General features: G+C 46.8%; 1 long non-coding RNA gene across 2 annotated transcripts in view; it reads left to right on the top strand.

The window, feature by feature from the left end:
• Positions 1-15,870, top strand: part of LOC136655994 (uncharacterized) — a 50,177-nt gene that overhangs the window by 7,433 nt on the left and 26,874 nt on the right. The gene's annotated exons all lie outside the window — the stretch shown is intronic.

The following is a 15,870-nucleotide window of genomic DNA, read 5'->3' as shown; positions in this document are numbered from 1 at the left end:
CCCTTTTTATTTTAAGTGAGCAATGACAAGGGAAAATTTACACCCTTTAATCCCTTCCCTGACGCCTCCACCACCAGTCCCGGATGCCTCCGCAGTGCTTGCATCTCAGATGTCCCTTTGGCAGCTCAACCCGCCCTCCCCAGCTTCCCATTGCTACTTGTTCATCAGCTCGAGTATGTGACAAACAGCTCACCGTCGGTGACACCTGGTGTGCCTGCTAATGAGAAAATGCAACACGGGGTCATCTGCTCAGATGATGGGTTGCTTCCTCTTCTCTCCAAGAAAAGCTCCTGCCAGTTCTTCGAAATGTGGACACCACTTGTGACCTTCCCGGCCCAGGGGGAGGGAGAGGAAGAAGTCCTGGTGACCACAGGCACCTTGGAAAGAGTGATGCAAGTTGTTTTCCCCATAGCTCAGCATTGCTAGAAAGGTCATCATTTCACATTTCCTGTTCTTGGGACAGGGACAGAGGGGCCCAGCCAGCTGTAACTGCTTCTTAACCTGGCTGATGGTTGGAGCCAGATTCTGAATCAGCTGTGCTGAGTCACCGCTCCAGCATAACTCAATGGAGTGCCCAGAAGGGCATGTCCATGACAACCCCTCCGTATTCTCCTGTTCTCACATAGTCATATTAGGGTAATGCTTCTATTAGGACCAACTAAAATGATACAAAGATTGCATCTTTTACCATCCTTTGATGTGGCTTTTGGTAGGGGGAGGGAAACACTCTCCAACCACTAGGTAATGCTACTCAGTGTGGCTTCTCTTGACTTTTTACCTAGTGCACCACTTAAAATTAATATCCAGCTTTGTTAAACCATTTCTGCCCAATGTTGCATATGCGCAACAGGGATCAAATGTGTACACCTGAGGGCCAGGCAGAAATGATACATGGACTAGCACGTTTCTTTTTACTTCTAAATGGTTGGCAACCTTCAGTCTCAAAAGACTATGGTATAAGCCTACAGCACCCAGTATTCCCAGGCAGTCTCCCATCCAAGTACTAACCAGGCCTGACCCTGCTTAGCTTCCGAGATCAGATAAGATCGGGAGATAGTGTTCAGTATATGGAGATGGCTGGCAACCTTCAGTCTGGAAAGACTATGGTAGAAGCCTACAGCACCCGGTATTCCCAGGCGGTCTCCCATCCAAGTACTAACCAGGCCTGACCCTGCTTTGCTTCCAAGATCAGATGAGATCAGGCATGTGCAGGGAATGGAAGCATTTTTTACTTCTGCTCTCTGTCTTGCCAGAGTTCCGTGTTTTCTACTTATAGCCCAATCCTGATATTGGCTGGCCATAGCGTGCAGTGGTACTGGTGCGGCCTCCGCTGTATCTTTCGGGCTGGCAGGAGACCCTGTCACAGTGGAGAGGTAGTCCATTGCACCGTGGTCCCCAATGGACCTACTCAGATGGACCTACCATGGTCCCCAATGGACCTACTCAGATCTATGCCAGCCCTTTGGACAGAATGCAGTTGTGGAAGTTTCTCTCTTGCTCTCAGCCAAACTAGCTGATGGAATTGCTGTGGTGTTCCAATGATTTTCTCTGCAGTGGCCACCCAGCAGCTGACCAGAGTCTACCTAGCTGCTAGGTAACCTTTGTTGTCCTGCTAATACCATTCCAGTCTGGGCCTTACAAAGAGGCTAGGAGCACCTGGTTCTCTCTCTCTCTCTCTCTCTCTCTGGCACTGAAGCAAATTAAAAAGAAGTCCAGAAAAACCATACACACTTACACATTTATGTCATCATTGTCGTCGTCATCGTCGTCATCATCATCACCAATAACTGTATGGATCTCAGATTGTCTCACAATTATACAAAAAACAAACTGCATTCCCCTCTGAACTCCTCCAAGGTCTCATTTGCGCAGCATTGCATGTCTTCAAATACTCTATAGCAGTGGCGAACGTCCCCCTCCCTGTGTCCAGGGCCAAGGTCTGCAATGGTGCCCCCCCTGTGAGATGCCATCGCTCCATGCACAAAACCACCCTCCCCCCACTCATCTGATCGCAACAGAGTCTTGAGCAACTCCGGAACTGGCAGGGGAAGTGTTCTGAGGCTTCCCCGTGGTATTAAACTATACTCTTGGGAAACCAGAAGTAATAATAATAATAAACTTTATTTATATACCGCCCTTCTCCCCGAAAGGGACCCAGGGTGGCTTACAACATGTTAAAAACAGATTAAAAAACACAATTTAACAGCAAATAAAAACAGATTAAAACACATTAACAGATACCATAAAAACAGTAGTCAAAAAGTCAGATAAAAAGAGCAAAAAGCAGCAAATCATAGAGGAATCAGGCCTGTAAAAATACTAAAAGATATAGAAAAGATGTTAAAAAGGCCATGAACTCAGAAGGCTTGTTTAAACAAAAGGGTCTTCAGGCCTTGCTGAAAAGTCTCAAGAGAGGGAGCCATTCTCAAGTCAAGGGGAAGGGAGTTCCATAACGTTGGTGCCACTACTGAGAAGGCCCTATTTCTTGCCGTCGCCCCACGTACCTCCCTAGGCAGTGGCACTTGTAAAAAGGCCTTCTCTGATGACCTAAGAGGATGAGTCGGATTGTACGGAAGTAGGCGATCTCTAAGATACCCTGGCCCAGAGCAGTATAGGGCTTTAAAGGTCAAAACCAGCACTTTGAATTGGGCCCGGAAACGAATGGGCAGCCAATGCAGCCCCCAGAGAAGTGGGCTAACAGAGTCAAACCGCCTCCCTCCAGTGACCACTCAGGCCGCCGCATTCTGCACTACTTGCAGTTTCCGAACCGTCTTCAGGGGCAGCCCCGCATAAAGTGCGTTACAATAATCTAACCTCGATGTCACCATGGCATGGATCACTGTGGCCAGGTCTGCACGATCCAAGTACAGCCGCAGCTGGTGCACCGTGAAGGCCCCCCTGGCCACAGCCACCACCTGGGAATCCAGGAGCAGCTGCGAGTCCAGGTGGACCCCCAAGCTGCAGACCTGCTCCTTCAGATGGAATGCAACCCCATTCAGAGCAAGCCGATAGTCCAGCACCTGCATCGAGGATTTCCGAACCAGGAGAGCCTCTGTCTTATCCGGATTTAATTTCAGCTTATTAGCCCCCATCCAGATCCTCACTGCTTCCAGACAGCGCTCCAGGCCCTCAACCGGCACCCTGGAATCTGGAGGAAAGGAGAGATAGAGCTGGGTGTCATCAGCATATTGATGACGCCCCACTCCAAACCCCCGGACGACCTCTCCCAGCGGTTCCATGTAGATATTAAATAGCATGGGGGACAGAATTGAACCCTGCGGCACCCCGCACCTCAAAGGCCAGGGTGTCAAACAGGCATCCCCCAGCACCACAATCTGGGACCGACCCTCCAAGTAGGAGCGGAACCACTGCAAAACAGTGCCTCCAACTCCCAACTTGGCCAATCGGCCCAGAAAGATACCATGGTCGATGGTATCGAAAGCCGCCGAGAGGTCCAGCAGGACCAACAGGGACACACTCCCCCTGTCCAGTCCCCGGCGTAGGTCATCCACCAAGGCGACCAAGGCAGTTTCCGTCCCAAAGCCCGGCCTGAAACCAGATTGAAAAAGATCCAGATAATCCGCTTCATCCAAGACCCTCTGGAGTTGGGCCGCCACCACCCGCTCAATTACCTTGCCCAGAAATGGGATGTTGGAGACTGGCCGGTAGTTATTCAACACAGTGGAATCCAGGGAGGGTTTCTTCAGGAGGGGGCGAATCACCGCCCGTTTCAAAGCAAGTGGCAACATCCCCTCCATCAAGGAAGAGTTGACCACCCTCCCTGTCCACTCAGCCAGTCCACCCTGGGCAGCTCTTATCAGCCAAGCTGGGCAAGGGTCAAACAGGCAGGCAGATGGCCTCATACTCCAAAGGAGTCTGTCCACATCCTTAGGCTGTACAAGCTGAAAAGAATCCCACAACACTGGACAAGCAGTTGCCAAGGGGACATCGTCAGACATGGTCAATGTGGCATCCAAGTTGCGACGAATACGTAAGTATAGTTTCTGACCATGTCAGGAGCCTCAGGGAGGCTTCCTGTGCAGTCCTAGCATCACACGGGCTCAGCACCTAGGGCATTTGCCCTGTTCATAAAGCACTTTGGAAAATAAAAGTGAAAATGTACCAACAGTAGTGGGGTGCTTCAGACATCATATAGAAAAACTTGAAAAAAATCTGTATAGGTGTAGAAATTGACATATGCGAGCTGCAAAAAGCAGCTCTCCGAAGGACAGCTGCTTTTTGCAGCTCATATGTGTCAATTTCATTTACACCTATACAGATGCTTTTTCAGGTTTTTTAGTTCCCTGCACATATTTTATGTAAATACCTCTAAATATCCTAGGGAAGGACTTGGTAGTTAGAAAATGGCAGTCACCATCAGGTGGACTCGGACTAACCAAAACAATCCTAGCCCACAATTTGCACCCATTCCTTGACCACGATCTTACATGAGCCGTGGGCTCTCCATCTTCCTCCAGGAAACAGAGCTCAAGGGTTGAATGTTAAAAAGAAAGCCCTGTAGTGATTCAACAAAAATGCAGATGCCAAAATGTACCCACTCAACAGGCAGATACAAAGAACAAGACCATCGTCCCCCCCATACATACTGATGCTCTCATGGCTGGAATGTCCCATAGTCTAATTAAAAGTGTCTGGGCTTGAAGGCTATGTTCCAATAAAATCAGTGGCATCACTCGGGGGTTGTGGGCTGCAACAGTTAATTAATAAATATTTAATACAGGTATTTATATACCGCCTTTCTTGGTCGTCAGATTTCTCCTCAGACTTTATTCAAGGCGGTTTACATAGGCAGGCTATTTAAATCCCCGTAGGGATTTTTACAATTGAAAGAAGGTTCTATCTTCCAAGAACCACAACATTCAGATGTTTCTTTCTGATCTGGTTTCACATTCTGGCCTCCATCCTCCCACGCTCAGAGCAGATGGAATAACTCGGCTCAGCTTGTTAGCTGCTTCAAGATCGCATGGTGCCGGTGGGCTCGAACTGGTGACCTGCAGATGTTATCTTCAGGCGAACAGAGGCTCTACCCTCTAGACCAGACCTCCTACCCTCTAGACCAGACCTCCTGCAACAGTTGACTCACATGTGGGGGGGTGTGTGACACCACTACTGGACATCATTTTTAAAACCTTGGCATTTTTGAATAGCACCATCACATTATAATTCAATGCGTAATTTTATGCAGATTGCAGTGAAACAAACTGCGTTGAAATATCTCTCTTCTATCAAAAGTTATAGCCCCAAAACCAGCAGGGCGTGGGGCAATGGTGCATCACTATGCCCACCACCCAGGGCTTGCCCCGCCCACTGCATGGGAGGGGGGTCCATCATGGGGGTGACACACAGGCCTCCACACTGGGTGAGACAAACCTTAGTGACGCCACTGAATAAAATGTCTTTCGCCTGATGTTTTGCCCCTATCTGTGGTGTGCATTTTCAAAGGTTCCATGATCCAGAGACCACCACCATTTCGTTCCCCCTCCTTAGGCCGTTCCACACGTTATCCCCAACCGTGCCGCTGAGCTGAGCCAAGTCGTTCCAGGTTTAGACAAATGAAACACAATTCGGATAACTCTTCCAAACCAGATCTGTGTGAAATCCCTCCCTATAGACACAAATGACAACAAACAATGAAAAGAGAACCATTCTCTAAGCACGCCGTTTTTCTATACTTAAAGAGCCAAATGTACTGAGGTTACACTAGCGTTAGGTCATCCCTCTTGGTTACCCATATCCAGTTTTGCTCGGATGATGGAGGATATCTTTTGTGGGTGCCAACCACACTTATGCGTGTGATTGGTCTGTGGAACTCCTTGCCACAGGATGTGGTGATGGCATCTGGCCTAGATGCCTTTAAAAGGGGATTGGACAGGTTTCTGGAAGAAAAATCCATTACAGGTTACAAGCCATGATGTGTATGTGCAATCTCCTGATTTTAGAAATGGGCTATGCCAGAATGCCAGATGCAGGGGAGGGCACCAGGATGCAGGTCTCTTGTTGTCTGGTGTGCTCCCTGGGGCATTTGGTGGGCCGCTGTGAGATACAGGATGCTGGACTAGATGGGCCTATGGCCTGATCCAGTGGGGTTGTTCTTATGTTCTAAGATCCCAGTGTCGCAAAGGCAGTGGCAATTATTACCTTGTGTGCATGCTGCAAAAATCAGGCCGAAAGGGCACAGGGATTGGTAGCCCTGGTACTCTGATGGCTTTTAGCTGATGACTGGTTTTAGAAGCGAGTCCTTTTCAGTTTAATTTTGCTTCCCCCCCCCCCTCAATGGCTTTCTGTATTCCATAGCTGGTGCAATGAAAAAGAGAATGATTCTAATTTGTCATTTTTGCCATAACGGCAGGCTCCTCTTTGACAAAGGATGGATTTTAAATACAACTGGGTGAAATGTAAACATTTTGGGCCCTGTTTCCATCAGCCGCATTAGCACAGCCATTAAATAGATATATAGACACGGGTGTACCACAATATTTTCTGTATTTGCGAGAGGATGACGTCTCTCCTTGCCCTAAGCGTGTGCCAGATTACTCATAAAACTGGACCATATGCCGCTGCAATTTGTTGATGGGCCCAAGCTGTTTTGGAAGCTATAAAATCCAAGGGGATTAGAGAGGCTCGATCCACGCTGGAAACAGAACGACCGCGCCAGGGCAGCTGCTTCCTCTCCCCTTTCGGCTTCTTGATCTAGGTCAGCATTCGACAGCGAGCCCCCAACAATGTGATGGAGAGTGGTTGAAATATGCGCAGTGTACTGAGAGAGGAGGCTCTGCCTGTGCTGACCCTTTATGCGTGTGGCGCTTGTGCCGACAGGGTTGAAACGTGCAAAGGACAATTAGTTCTTATGGAAACACTCCAATTTCTGCTTAGACAGAAAGTTACTGAAGGTAACCTACAGCAACTGTTACCTTGCATGTGCCTGATCTCGGAAGCTAAGCAGGGTCAGGCCTGGTTAGTACTTGGATGGGAGACCACCTGGGAGTACTGGGTGCTGTAGGCTTGTACCATAGTCTTTCGAGATTGAAGGTTGGCAACCATTTATTTTTTTTTACTGAAGGTGATGGGCCCCTTCTGTGCAGCACAAACGGTTCAGCCCCCATTTCCCCCACCACTCGGGCTCTCACAGGGTCCTGATTGTAAGGAACGTTTTGGATTTGAGGTCAAATGATGAAAAGTAGTATAAGAGTATTAACAAATCTGAGCAGTGGCGTAGCTAGAGGGGTGCAAAGCACTAAGTTTTGCAGGTGCCTGAATGTGCTGTAACAGAGGGCCCTCCCCCTCCCCTTTGGAACGTTCAACTCTGTTTTGCTCCCACCACCCGGAATGAATGGCTCCGAAGGCGACGGGGAGGGGCCGCTTGCATGGCACGTTCAGAACCAGGCAACATCCACTAAAATTGCATGTTGGGAGAGTTAGGACATACAAAAGAAAATATTTCTTTACTCAGCGTGTAGTTGGTCTGTGGAACTCCTTGCCACAGGATGTGGTGACGGTGTCTGGCCTGGTCGCCTTTAAAAGGGAATTGGATAAATTTCTGGAGGAAAAAGCCATCACGGTTTACAAGCCTTGATGTGTATGTGCAACCTCCTGATTTTAGAAATGGGCTATGTCATAATGCCAGATGCAAGGGAGGGCACCAGGATGAGGTCTCTTGTTACCTGGTGTGCTCCCTGGGGCATTTGCTGGGCCACTGTGAGATTCAGGAAGCTGGACTAGATGGGCCTATGGTCTGATCCAGCGGGGCTGTTCTTATGTTCTTAGGTGCCTGCAAAACTTAGTGCTTTGCACCCCCTCTAGCTACACCGCTGAATTTGAGCCTCTTTTTTCCCCTATTCCTTTTTATTTTTGTCATGCTCCTAATTATCACCCTGGGTTCCTGTTCTTAACAAGTCCTTTAAATAAAAGAAAAAAGAAAAAAATAATACTTACAATTCATATTATTAGTATTTGTTATTTGAAAAATTTATATCCCGCCTTTTCCATGCCAAAGCAAATTGGCCCAAGGTGGCTAACAAAGCTCAATAAAAATAAAAAAAATCACAATGTATCACAACAATAAGTTAAAAAACTTCAAAACACAACATTAAAAATTAATTTTAACATTAAACACTAAAACATAAAAACATTAAAACAAAGCAAAAACTCAACACACATCGTCAAGCCATGGGGGGGGGAGAGAACAAAAGAATCAAGGGAAGCAGTCAAGCCACAGCTCTATTTCAGAGGTGTGAAGGGCAAGCATCCACCCATCAACCAAATGCCAGAGGAAACAGGTAGATGTTGAGCCCCCGCCAAAAAGCCATGAGGGAAGGGGTAGTTCTTAATTCCCCTGGAAGGGAGTTCCATAATGGTGACACCACTACAGCGAAGGGTCACCCTCAGCTGCTACCCCCCTCACTTGGGGTAGAGGTGGCACTTGTAGAAGACCCTGTCCATGCCCCATCTCGTCTGATCTTGGAAGCTAAGCAGGGTCAGGCCTGGTTAGTACTTGGATGGGAGACCGCCTGGGAATACCGGGTGCTGTAGGCTTATACCATAGTCTTTCGAGGCTGAAGGTTGCCAACCATTTTGTAGAAGAGCCCCTTCAGATGACCTCAGATGGGGGGGGGGCGGCTAGAACGTATGGGAGAAGGCAGTCAGATCCCCTGGACCCAATTCATGAAGGTCCTTAAAGGTCAGTACCAGCATCTTGATGCACCGGAAACAAATGGCCAGCCAGCATAGCTGCTGAAGCAATGGTCCAGCAGAGATAAAGCAACTGGTCCCTGTAACCACCTGGGCCACCGCATTCTGCGTAATTGTAGTTTCCGAACTGTCCTGGAGGGTAGTCCCACATACAGTTCATTACTGGAGTCCAGTTTTGAAGTCACTAAGGCATGGACCAAAGGCCAGGTACAATCAGCTCAAGTAAGGATGCAGCTGGAACCAGTCGAAGCACATTGGAGTGTTGAAAGAGCTCCATGTGTTGGCCTTCCAACAATTCAGTGAGGTAAGTAGTATTATGCCCATACTGCAGCTGGAGAAGACTGGGGTGGAGTGGAGAGTGGCTAAGGCACTAAGTGCACCTAGTGCAGAGGTGAAATTTGAACTGAGGAAGTTCTGACTCACAGCTCAGTCACATAGCCACTGCCGCGTCTGATTGTACTTGCAACCATTTCTTCCAAAGTGGCCGGCTTCACTCCAAGTACGACCATGGAGGTGGTGGGCAAGTGGACTTCCCTGTTGCCTCCGCAGCCCTTTGTCTCCGCATTCTTGCTGTGAGCCAAGGCTGCTGTTTCAGAAGAAGCAGCCACCTTCGCTCCCTGAGACTGCACCTTGGAGCAATGCCACCCACCTCTTCTGAAGCGGGCATCATAGCTCTGAGGGCAACCGCAGTGAGACTGGCAATGTCCGAGGAGGAAGCTGCAGCCAGTCTCGGGGTGATTGTGCCCCAGTCTCGGAGTGACGCCACCTGTTTTCTCTGAAGTGGGCAGCATCGTTCCCCTACTAATTTCCCCTACTAATTGGATAAGAGGCACTTTTTCAAGTGGGTGCTCCTTTTTTTTTTTAGCAGGGGGAGAGTAACTGGCCCATCTCACCCCAGCAGTGTCTTTTCTGGTGGCTGTCTGCTGTTGTTCTTTTGCATCTTTTAAGATTGTGAGCCCTTTTGGGACAGGGAGCCATTAAGTTATTTGATTTTTCTCTGTAAACTGCTTTGTGAACTTTTAGTTGAAAAGCGGTATATAAATACTGTTGATTGATTGATTGATTGATTGATTGATTGATTGATTGATTGTTCCAATTCCATAAGAGAAAACTTTCTCTACCGTTTGCAAACTGCAAACTGAATTGGTGCCTCCTTGATAAAAAATTTTCCATTGTTTCTGATCTTTTCCTTTGGCGGCCTGTTTCCTTTTCTCCAAACTGGGGTTTCTCTCTTGATGAGGTTAGCAGAGGTGGGACAAGATTTCAGTTCTAATGGGGGTTGACAACTTTTATAACGCCACTTCCCTTCCAAAGATGACAATCTCTGCAAGGAACAAAAACAAAAAACGCTTATGGCGTCTAAAGCATCTTTCCGTCGCTCTTTATTTATTTATTTTTTTTGGAAACGAGAATGATTTAATTGTTTTTGTGCTTCGACCATGTTGCCTTCTTGGCAGCAAGCGTGCTGAATTATTTAAAGACACCGATAGTAGACAATAGATATGTTTTTTTCCCCCCATCTGTGTCGGTACTGCCCTGGCTCCCAATTGCATTCAATTTCATTATTATAACAGCACCTCTTAAAAACAATTGCTTTGGCTCCGCAGGATAGTTTTATAATGAGAGGAGAAGGGTACTTAATGGATACATGAGTCAGAGATGAACAGCTTCTCCGGCCTAACAACAAAGCAAGGGAATAGTATGTCTGAAAGGAAGCATGCCCAGTTTCATTGAAGGATACCCTGTCAACATGATGCACTCAATGCTATATAGAAATCCAATTGTTTTAAAAAAAACAAACTTCATGCAGCCCGTTGAACGTGCGTCAGATACGGCTTAGCTTGGCAGTGATGGAAATGCACAGAGTTTATAGTACAATATCTATACGATCATTAATTCCCTAAGTGTGATGGGGAGGAATTTCCCCCCCCTTCTCTGTGTCTCGGCCCTCACCCCCTGCTGAGATGTTCTTGATTACAAAGCAAAATACATGAACTGTGCCCAACTTTAAAAAATTGATTTTGGGATGGATGCCAGACCAGATGGTTGGAAAAACCTAAATACCATTGATTTATCTCGCCCACTTTGCAAAGCAATATTCGAGACAATGGACCTTATCAGAAGGAATGAGAGTAAACAATGGAATGCAGGCTCAATACAGAATTAACAACCAAAGCTGAGCGGATTTTATTATGCTATGATTAATTCAGAATTTATGAACATGCTAACTAGGAGTGGAACATGGTTAGCTTTACCTAATGGAATTGAAGCCAGGATGTACTCGGTCTTCCATTAAGTCATCTCCAATTTGTGGGAACCACGGCAGAACAAAAACATGCTCTGAAAGATTGGAGAGCGGAGGGGGATCCCAAAGACTTGGTTGAACTAGGTATCTTGTCCGATTTATCAACTAAAGCCTTGGAGCACACAATCCAGGATGGAGCTAGACACACTGAAAATCATGAATATCAGTAGCCTTGTATATCTCTGTGCTTGGATTAGCCAAGAAGATGAAACAGGAGAGCCAGATGTAAGGACTGCTTACTTGGCTGGGTGGAGGTTTAACTGGAAGTGCCTTTCAGAGGCCTCCAGGAGGACTTCTGAGGCCTAAAGGGCTCTGGATACCTGAGACCCTAGGTACCATGCCTTGATGGGGTGGTCCGACACCTCCAAAAGGCACTTCCTGCCTTTTGGAAGCCTCTAAGGCACCCCCTCAAGGCATGGCACCTGGGGCAGTGTACCCCCCTGCCCCTTTAGCTATGCCACTGGGTGGAGGTAGCCAGCAGCCAGAGAGCAAAGGTGGTAAGAAAGTGCAAGGGGCATTCAGGCATCCCCAGCCAGTCCACCACCTCCCACCAGTCTCCTGCCTGAGGTGGCTGCTTCAGTCCTTCTCATGAGCAGCTGAAGAGCAAATGCCAGATAGCAAGGGCAATACTAGGCTTGGTGAACCAGTGTTTTGTCCAGGACCAAGGTTCTGTTTTACGCTTCCTCGGAGCATCACTGAGCACTCAGCCACCTAACGGTACACAAACCATCTTTTAACTGCCTTACCTTTCCAACTGTTTGCGGCATCCCCCATCTCCGTGGAATCATAACTCATCCCTGGTTAACGGCTGTTAGCAATGCAGGGAGATAGGTTTTCTGATGGAAATGTTTAAGGCCCGTTATTGTGAGATGTCCTGATGAGCTTGTATATAATGAATTTAGCCCAGCCTCACTTCATTTACCATGGCTAACATATACAATAAAAAACGGAGTTGATAGCCCAGGGCCCCCATGCATGAACATCTCATTATAATAGCAGGGCCTTTTTATTTTTATTGGATATGGTAACTACACCGGGGTGTGTTAATTTTCAGTGATGTCACAAAAGAAGTTGCACAGGCTCGGAAGAAAGCGCCTTCATTAGGACAACCGAAAAGAAAAGCAGTTTTTTAAAAAAAACTAGATGTGGTTTGATTTTATGGGGCTGATATTTGGGTACAGGTTTCGTTACTGCTGCTTTGAAATCCAAAGGTTTGAAAAGACATTCAGGGCTTTTACAGGCTCTCGGTTTATTGCTCACGGAATGAACAGTTGTTACTCAGTTGTGCAGGATCCAAGCCGCTTTCCCCCCACCCAGCACGACTGTTGTGGGAAATTTTGGTTGTGTTTTTAGCAAGAATTGCTGGGGGAAATGTACCATTTTTTTTAAAGATGCATAGCGAACATGGACCGTAAACAAGCTTACACACAATTCTTCACACATAGAACTGACTTATGTTGAGTCATCCCCTGAGGGCTGGGGATAAGAATAGGCCCTCAGTTTGGCTGTACTTGTCGTAAGAGGCGACTAAACAGCCACCTGGTAGATGGGACTCGATAGCCTGGGAAGGCAGCTCATCTGAGAGAAGGAAAACTCTGATCCCAAACCTCTACTACCTTGTGGCTACATCCAGTTAAGGAAAAGGCTTCAGGAGTCAACCTCGAGGCAAAATCCGGAACCGGAGTCCCTGAGGCAGTTCATTGCTGAACACAGTCACGTTCTGGCACCTCCTGCGACGCCGCTGGAACCAACCGTATTGGCTTCTGCCTTTCCATTGGACCATTTCAGCGATGTGGAGAGGGGGGATTTGCTGCATGGGTAACGGTCTATCCTCCATATCTACTTTACCCAGGCTTCGCACACTGGAGAAGACACTCTGTTCCACAACACTATTCAGAGCGCGATACCATAGTCTTCCAAGACTGAAGGATGCCAACATGTTGAGTCAGAACCCTACTTCATGTAGCTCAGCTTGGTCTGCACTGATGGGTAATCACCTTACGGCTTCAGATAGGTTTTCCTCGGCCCTCTCTGGAGATGCCTGGGAATCAACCTTGGGCTCTTTGGTATACAAAGCATGTGCTCAACCCCTTGTCTTTAGCCCCTTGTTGGGTGTGTGCTCCTGGTGGCAAGCCCAGGTTGATGGCCAGAGACCGGGCTGAAGTCACCAAAGAGGAAACTGCCCATTTAAATCTCTTTTGCAGCAAAAGAAGTATTGCCTTGCCAGTGGCATAGCTACAGAGGGGCGGTGTGGTACATATTGCAGGCACTGCAATACGCCATGTAAACGGCCCCTCCCAAAATGGCTCCAAAGGCATGTGGAAGGGGCTCTTTACACTGCAACTTGTGCCTGCGGTACTTGCCGCACGGCCCCACCTGTGGCAAAGCCGCTGTGCCTTGCCAAGATAGCCAGAGATCTTTGTAGCAACTACAAAGAAACAAATTGTATGAATTCACACAACGGTTACTCCAGCTAAGGTCAACGATCATATCCATACCCTAATTGGCTCCCAGACTCACATCGTACAGCTGGATTAGGAAAATGAATATGAGTAAATTTTGACTTTGGCTATGAACACCTGCTTTGGGGATCATTGCGCCACAGATGCTTTTCCGGCAAGGCTAGCTTCTAGCAGAGTATGACATTTGAAAAATGTGCACTTCGGAATCTACCAAAGGGATGAATTTGTTCGCCGTTCACAACTGCCTTTGCGCGGATCTGACAGCCACACTCCTCCCCCCCCCCCCCATGTTTCTCAGGAGAAGAAAACATTTCTAACTAATACCATATGAATATTTGCTGTTTGACCGGAGACATTGCTGAAAGGGCTGGGGAAAAAATAACGGCTGTGGAGGCTGTTCCATTGGGGCCTTTGCAAAGAGATTTCAGCGTGGAAATGATCGGTGCTTTCAGTTTAAACCCCCGAACAAAACATTTAAATAAAGTCAAGAGGACAGGTTGAGTGGCTCTCCCTGGCAGACTGAAATGCGGCTCGCCACCGAAGTCCAGAGACAGACACTCTGGGAATGGAAGCCACACACCACCTAACCTACTTAGTTCTACATGGATATATTAACAAGGCCATCACCCTAATTAATTCCTTATATTCATTTTAATTGATTAGTCAGTGAAATCTTCATAATTTCCATATGATGAGAATGCTAGTTTTGAGGGAAAACGAAGCACAGCGCAATCCCGTACATATTTACCTGGTAGGAAATCCCATTGATTTCAATGAGAACTTGATTCCAGGTAACAGTGTATGCAGCATTGTAGCTAGACCTTGTTTTTGGATGATGTACATTTATTATATAGTAGGCACCAGAAGAAAGAAGCATTCCTCATCTCTGAGCACTGTCTCCCACCTCTGCACGTCACCTGTGAATATACTGGCCCCACTGGCTTCTGGAGGGTAGAGGACGGGCTTCCCCCTCCCAGTGGTGTAGCTAAGGGGCTGCAGGGGGTAGCAATTGCACTGGGCAACAAACTTAAGGGGGACAACAAGCTGAACTTGACGCTAGTGACCAAAATTGCGAAAACCTTGGTATATACAAATAATGCCATCATGTTATACCTCACTGGAAAGGTAATTTAATGCTGAATGCACTGAAACAAACCGAACCGGAATATCTGTATTCTATCAAAAGTTATGGCCAATTAATCAGAAAATGTTTTCACTGTGAAAATCTTGGTATGTGTGAATAATATCATTGAATTATATATCATTGGAAAGGTAATTTAATGCTGAATGCAATGAAACAAACTTCACCGGAATATCCATAGTCTATCAAAAGGTATGGCCAATTAACCAGAAAGCTTATCTATTTATTTACTTAATAAATTAAATTTGATTTCGTCATGGATTGAGCATAACAATATATACTTTGACCCTGGATAACAGATGATTTAGCTATGCCACTGTCCCATTTCCTCCTTTTTAAAGTCTGGGTACGATGTCGCTTCTGGAAGTAATGTTACTTCATTTTGAACTCGGCATTGAGCTACACTTTCATTAGCTACACCACTGGGTAGAGGATGTGTTTCCCCTAGGCCAAAATGGTATCTATTCATGACACCCCTACTCTCCTAAGCAGGCAATAGGAGAACCCCATTGGCTGCCTAAGAATCCCCTGTGAAAACCTTGAGCCACGGGTGATTCAAGATTTTCTTTATGTGATGTGAGACTTGACATTGAGTAAAGAAAATCTCAAGTCACCCCATAACTTGAGATGGGGTAGATCAGTTACAGCACAAGGCAAAGGCTTCTGACACAGGACTGGGTAGACCTGCTGCCTACTGAAGCTACCAGTGAATATAAGTTAGCTTCACATGACCCCGTGTGCATTCCTGTACATGTCAACGCATCATTCAGTTGCATTGCACTTCGTCTATCAATATATTTCCCTGTGGCAAAGAAACCTATCTCAGCACCCCAACAAACTTTTATTGATACCCAAAATGTTTTCCTTCATTCAATTTCCAAGAGCAAGCAGACTTCAATATTAGGAAAAGCATCGACATAGTTATATGTTCTGAAAACTTCCTTCCCAGCTGCAGAATCAAATGCAGGTTTTCTACTGCTCTTTAAGAAAAAGCTTAGGAAAAAAATGGAATTGACAGGTTTCAATTGGATCTAAAGATCCCAGTTGGCATAATTGGATCTTGAAATCAAATATGTGTTCAATGTTTGCTGTGTGTGAGCCCACAGCCTGAAGCAGATTACAGCCGGGTTGTCACAGGCATGCGCAATGCTTGTGCATGCCAAAGCATGCTTAAGTGCTTAATGGATATAATAGACACAGTTAAAAAGCTTTTTTGTTCTGTTTTGCAGTGTGCGGCCTCCCTGCGGGGGGAG

This window comes from Tiliqua scincoides, chromosome 6, assembly GCF_035046505.1.
Source record: "Tiliqua scincoides isolate rTilSci1 chromosome 6, rTilSci1.hap2, whole genome shotgun sequence".
Taxonomy (NCBI): Eukaryota; Metazoa; Chordata; class Lepidosauria; order Squamata; family Scincidae; genus Tiliqua; species Tiliqua scincoides.
The sequence above is the reverse complement of the archived record's forward strand: the minus strand, read 5'-3'. Positions and strand labels throughout refer to the sequence as shown.